The following is a 6,078-nucleotide window of genomic DNA, read 5'->3' as shown; positions in this document are numbered from 1 at the left end:
ACCATGGTTTCCTTTTCTCCGGCACATTAAACATCAAGAATGTAAAATACAGAACATCCTTTCCTCTTCTTGCGGACACCTGATATGATTTACCAAAAACCTACCTTATGGCCGCAAGAGCTTATGGGAAACAGTGATCCGCCCCAAGAGTAAACAGTAAATGGAATGATGATTTTCTAGGAAGTACTGTGTCTGGCTGCAGCAGCAATGAGCTCAGAGAGGTTTTTGGCAGCCAGGGAGGCCACTGAGAGCTGCGAACTGTGATGATGAAGACGACACTCATCCGGTTATCTCCGTGGGTGTGGCTTTTGGGAGGCAGCAGGGAGCCCGCCTGCTCCGGGGATTTCCTCTGGCCTTACAGAAAATGATGCAGAGAAGCCTCTGTTCCCCGGAACAGGAGGCCAGAGGCCACCTGGGTGGTGGCTGTGGGGTCAGGATTCTCACTTGTGGTCATCGTCGGAGATGTCGGCTGGGAGCCTGGGGTGGGGGTGATTCACTGGATGCCTGGACGCAGGCCTGAGGGCGGCTTGGAGCTGGTGCTCTAAAGCTGAGTCCGTGAGACTTCACTCGCATTCTCTCCCTTCCGAAGACAAAACTGGAAAGAAGGCGCAGTGATCCATGGAATCTCTAAGAAACAAAGCTGCTCCATGGAAGTAAGCTACACGCAAATCCTAGTCATGGCGACATTCACAACGGCAAAAAATTGGGAACAGCTACCTTGTTCCTGAGGGAGAGACCGGCCAAGGGCTGGAGTATGTCCGGTGCGCGGTAGGATGAAATGCAGCGCAGACATTGCCGTAGGGTGGCGGCTCGTCTATGTGAGTTGGCGCGGAGATGCCCAGCATATCTCAGTGGACAAGATGAGCCACAGAAGCCCTGCAGCGTGAGCCCGCCCCTGTGTGTGACACGTGCGTGTGTGCATCGAGGCCTAGCGGAGGGTCTGGGAGAGCACCAGCCCGCGGGGGAACGGGCTGCTCAGGGAGCTTGGGGTGAGCGGGCGGGCTGAGAGCTGGGGCTCCCTTTCCTTCCTCCGTTTACTGCTCTGAAGAGGAAGACAGACGTCTGCCTGGTCGGAGAGGCGGCGTGGGCGAGGGGGGCAGGTTCCCAGGGCCCTCAGGGGCAACCCTGCGCCTGCTGCTTTTGCTCAGGCCTCGGGAGAACCCCGGGGCGTCACTCAGGGACTGTGGAGGGGGCCAAGCTCACTCTGCCCGGAGGCCAGGCACCCCATCCCCGCCCCTCCCTGGGACCAGGAATCGGCTCTTCCTCAGCCCTAGCTCGGGCTCCTGTCCTGCGCTTGAATTCCCCAGGGCACACTGTCCTCCCAGGGCGCCCCTCCCTGTACCCCTTCTTACCCCTCCAAACCTTGTTCTCTGGGAGAGAACCACTAAACAAATTCCAGGCCTCTCTGCCAGGCAACGCATTTGCATTTTCAGTGGGATTTTCTGGGGGAAATTTACCAGGAACAAATCCATCCATTCTGTCAACATATAATCTGTGCGCACCTCGTCCAGGTGGGGGGCTGGGAGTACACATGCAGCCCTGCTGATGGAGGACCCTGCAGGCTTGGCGCTCACAGAGTTGGGGCGGTGGGGAATGTCGACCAAGGGGGGCAGATGTGAAAGATGTCTCAAGGGAACTGAGTTTCCTGCACGTGATCAAAGCAGGTTGGGAAGGCGCTTCCTCGGCGTGTGAATGAAGGCGTGTTCCTGCCAACTAGAAAGAGCTGTGGGAGAAGTCTACACTTGGGAACAGGGAGCTGGACTCCAACCACATCTCCACCTACCGACACGGTGACCTTCTGCAGCTCTAGTCATCAATCCTCCACTTCTCATCAGTAAGACAGATATAAACAGTGCCTTCATCCTCACCTCGGGGCTCCTTATCACATCGAAGGCGCTGTAATTTACTCTCTGTGTTCAAATTTCCCAGCACTGTTACTAGGATGTCTACTCTTTCTTCCCAAAGGCAGCAGCGTAGCCTGTGGTACTCAGCGTAGGCAGACGTCCCTCCTGCCTAAAGGATCAACCCCGGGACGCGGCAGGCTGGCACAATGGTCCGGTACACAGGCTCTGAGGCCAGGCAGCCAGGGTCCAACTCCAGGACCTCAGGCAGGTTACTTAATCTCCCAGGACGCACTTCTCTTGTTCTCAAATGGAGATAATACTAGAACTCTCTCTATAAGCCTATTGGGAAGACTCTGTATTTGCAAAAGCAGCTGGGCAATGCCCAACCTGAGTTGGCCCCGTGTGAGCTCTTGGCCGGGGCCGCTGTGGAGGAGTGAAGGAGCCATTCTCTACCCCTGAGTCATGCATTTGACAATAACCACAGCTGGCTTGGGCGGAGGGAGGTGAACTGCCTACCTCACTTCCTAGAAAATCATTTCCTGGGGCCGGAGCCATGGAGGAGCAATGCTTGCCTGGTTGTCCTCATCAACCAGGGATTCTCTGATTAGAGCATGAGTCACAGATAAAAATGATCAGACACTGGATATGATGTTTTGCTTCATTTTCTTGAAATAATAATGGGGTTGAAAAAATAAAAAATGCCAGTAAGTCATTTTGCAGAAGCAAACTAGGAACATCTACAACCGTTTTCTCAGGATAAATAAAAATCAGTGGAAAGCAACTATTTTCAAATGAATCCAACACATGAACCTACCAATTTCTGCGAAACTGAGTATCTTCCTGCTGATTTGGGGCCAGGGATGGGGGTTTCCGGGAATGCCAGGGGCTTGCAGTGTCCTTCAATGGCACTGACACCACATCGAGTCATCCTGGTCCCAGACACAGATACAGGGAGGCAAGAAATTGGCATCATCTCTCTTCTGGCATCAGCAATGGGGTGCGTGCCAAGTGCTAATGAGGGGCACAGCAATTAGGCCTTTGGGATCTCAGAGTAAAGCGCGGATGCTGAGGCCTGGGTGTGTAGGGAAGGACTTAAGGGAGGATGAGCTCCAAGTCTGACAGAACGATGAGAATGACTCTTCCTCCTAGGGAAGCTCTTTGGTACCAAAAACTGATCCATTTCAAGATTCTAAATTTGGAATGAGATAGAGAGGAAAGGAAAGAAAGAGGAGAATTTTTACTCAGAAAAGGGTTCATATGGGAGAGAATTGGTGGGCAGGGCTCTCTCGGTCAGCATGGAACCACAGTCTGTCCGCTGGTGTCTACTTCCTTTGAAGCTGGAGACCTCAGGCCTCAGACCACTGTCCCATAGTGAAAGACACAAAGGCAGAGAAAGGGTTGCAGGTTCAAATGGATGTGCTGGATCAGGACTTGGTTCATGCTCCAGAAATAATTGGTCAGATGTTCCAACCCCACCATAGGCCTTATGCACTTGGGGACAGTTCAAAACATTCAGCAAAACTCCTGCACGGGGTGTTTGTGTGGCCAACAGGAGAACGTTATATATAGACTTGTGACACGGCCTCATGAGGTTTGAGCCTTGCTGTTTTGCTTTCTTTCTTTTTTTTTGGTGCTCACTAACAAAGTAGGGATGTGCATTTTTAGCCCCCAAAGAGAACTCTATGCAATCGCATAAGGTAGGGACATGTGCAGTCACGTCTGGACCTGACTGGGAGGCGGAACCCAGCTCTCGCATAGTCGCTAATGGCTCCGTGGTCAGAACAGACTAAAAGTTTAATCAGCAGGTGACGTGCTGCGCAGTGTCATTGACGATCCCACCCCCTAGGAAGGCGCTGCTTCTGCTCACTCACCATGAAGCCCAGGGTTTAATGGCCCCGCTCAGAACCAGTGAACATGATCTTTCTCGGGAAAAGGGTATTTGCAGTTGTAATTAAGCATCTAGGGGTGAGAGGATCCTAAGTGAGGGTGGTCCCTAAATCCAATGGCAAATGTCCTTTGAAAAGAGGAGAGGATGATGTGAAGAAAGAGATAAAGATTGGAGTGATGCAACGGTAAGCTAAGGAACATCAAGGTTTCCGGTGAGCTGCCAGACGTTAGGAAAGGCCAGGAGCCTTCAGAGGGAGTGAGGGACTGAGGCCCATTTGATATCCGCCCTCCAGAGCTACGAGAGACTACGGTCAGGTGCTGGACAACAATGCTTCGATAAATTATGGACTGCATAGATGACGGCAGCTCCGTAAGATCATCACCTGGTGACATTGTAGGCATCTTAGTTTGTGTAAGCACACTCTGTGATGTTCATGCACTGTTGAAACTGGCTAAGGATGTATTTCTCTGAATGTATCCCCAGTGGCACAGGACTGTAAATTTGTTTTGAACAACTCAGTTCATGGCAATTTCTTACTAGTAGATATGGTTTCTCTTTTCAGTGCATCCAACAGAAGATATTCATTCAAAAGAAGTTATTTGTTTTTAAAGGAAGCTCCCAGCCCTGCCTTTTAAATTTGCCTGCTACCAACCTTGGAGTCAGAGAGTGCTGGGCTGGGGAGGGGGCGGAAAGAGGTGCTTCTGCAGTGAGAGGTGCTGAGCTGTGCTCCTGAAGGAGTCACTTCAGTCCTCGCCCAGGTGAAGGAGGAGCAAACGAGCCAACCTACGGGAACGCACCGCACCAACACACAGGGCGGGCTGCACGGCACTGGCCCTCGCAGCCTTCAGGGAGCCCTGCTAGGAGAACTCAGCAAGATAAACCTGAGCATCTGCAGGAAAGTGGATGCACTTTGTGACCCTAAGGCTAAGTAAATACACTGGACACACAGCTTAAATATGACATGGTTTCTCTGATGTGTGAAACCCAAAACATAAATAAAGAGCAAAACAAAAGACAGGTGGTAAAAAGTAGGGAGATAGACCTTCCTCAAATGGGAAGGGGTAAGAGATGGAAGGAGGGGAGGGAAAGTGGGGGAAGAGGGAACTGGGATGTGCTCTGTCCGTGCGCTGACTCCATGCCAGTGGGGACACGGGGCACTGCGGACGTGTCTTCATAAAAAAAGGCTTTTTAAGTCGAGCCCCTTTTGTTGCAGTTGGAGAACCAATGATTCCGCCTTTGGAGCAGTGTGAGCTCTGCAGTCAGCCTAGCTGCGCTCTGCGCCCTACAGTTTTGGGACTGTGGGTGAGTTTCTTTTAATGAGCCTCACTCTTTACTCAAATAATAGTAATAATAATAATAATAATGATATGTAAAAATATTACTGATCACTGGTTGGTTGTTTTTTTATTTTGGTACCAGGAATCAAACTCAGGACCTTGTGCTTGCCATGCAGGCACTTGTGCCTCTGAGCTGTACCCCCGGCCCCCCATGGGTTGGTTTTTATCAAGTACCTTAATACAGAGAAGGCAATGGAGTTAAGATAATGCTTGATAAAGGTTGGCCCGAGGAAGCTCTTAAATTCCCTCTCTTTTCTTTTTTAGAACTAGGAATTGAACTCAGGACACCACGCTTGCTAGCCAAGAGCCAAGCCACTGAGCCATTCCCACAGCCCTCTCAAATTCCCTGTCTTCATTAGCATCAGGATTGGCTCTGACGATGAGGCTCCAGGCAGGAGGTCCCAGCACTAAGAAGCCAAAGCCTCAACCTCTGTTTTCCTGGGGTCAGGGTTCCAACTTCACCACCGCTCATCGCAGCGTTTCACCTCTGCATCCAGCACTGAGAAACTTCCCCAACAAACCAGAGAGTCCGCCATCTTCATTGTTTCCCTAATGAAAAGGGATCTTTTTCAGAGGCAATATTCTTGTTGTGAGAAATTACTTACCTAAAACTCTGCAATATTTTCATTTATCTTTCTGTTAATTCCTGAAAAATTAAACTACCTTATCAAAAAAATTAAAGTCTTACCTTAAAACCCCTACATTTTTGAGTAATTTCATTTTGTGAGGTTTATGACTAAGCTCCTCTCATGGCTATAAGCCTATATCCTTAGAAAGATGTCGGTGATAGTATTCAGTGTTGACAGTGGTGTGTTACGATTCAGCTTCCTTTTACTTTTCTCTTTGTACTTTTCTATGATTTGTGAGCATGTATAAAGTGCATGCATTATTTTCACAAAAATAATGAAGCTATTTTGAAAAGCACTGTCTGTTCACACCCAGAATAGATACGTAAAGGGGAGTAGGGGTTACCAGGGAATGGGGGAGGGATAAGTGTACAGCTGTTATT

At 50.0% G+C, this 6,078-nt stretch overlaps 1 long non-coding RNA gene across 2 annotated transcripts; it reads left to right on the top strand.

Moving 5' to 3' along the window:
• The first annotated feature begins 335 nt into the window (after positions 1–335).
• Positions 336–5,762, top strand: LOC106149361. Of its 2 annotated transcripts, none has more exons than XR_001235499.1 (3): positions 336–653; positions 4,946–5,034; positions 5,334–5,762. It is a non-coding gene; the product is annotated as an uncharacterized LOC106149361 (long non-coding RNA). The 2 variants fall into 2 exon arrangements; XR_001235498.1 differs by having other exon boundaries at positions 336–908.
• The last annotated feature ends 316 nt before the right edge of the window (positions 5,763–6,078 follow it).

Source organism: Chinchilla lanigera, unplaced genomic scaffold (assembly GCF_000276665.1).
Source record: "Chinchilla lanigera isolate Chin_1 unplaced genomic scaffold, ChiLan1.0 scaffold00043, whole genome shotgun sequence".
Taxonomy (NCBI): Eukaryota; Metazoa; Chordata; class Mammalia; order Rodentia; family Chinchillidae; genus Chinchilla; species Chinchilla lanigera.
This window is presented reverse-complemented; position numbering and strand designations above follow the sequence as displayed.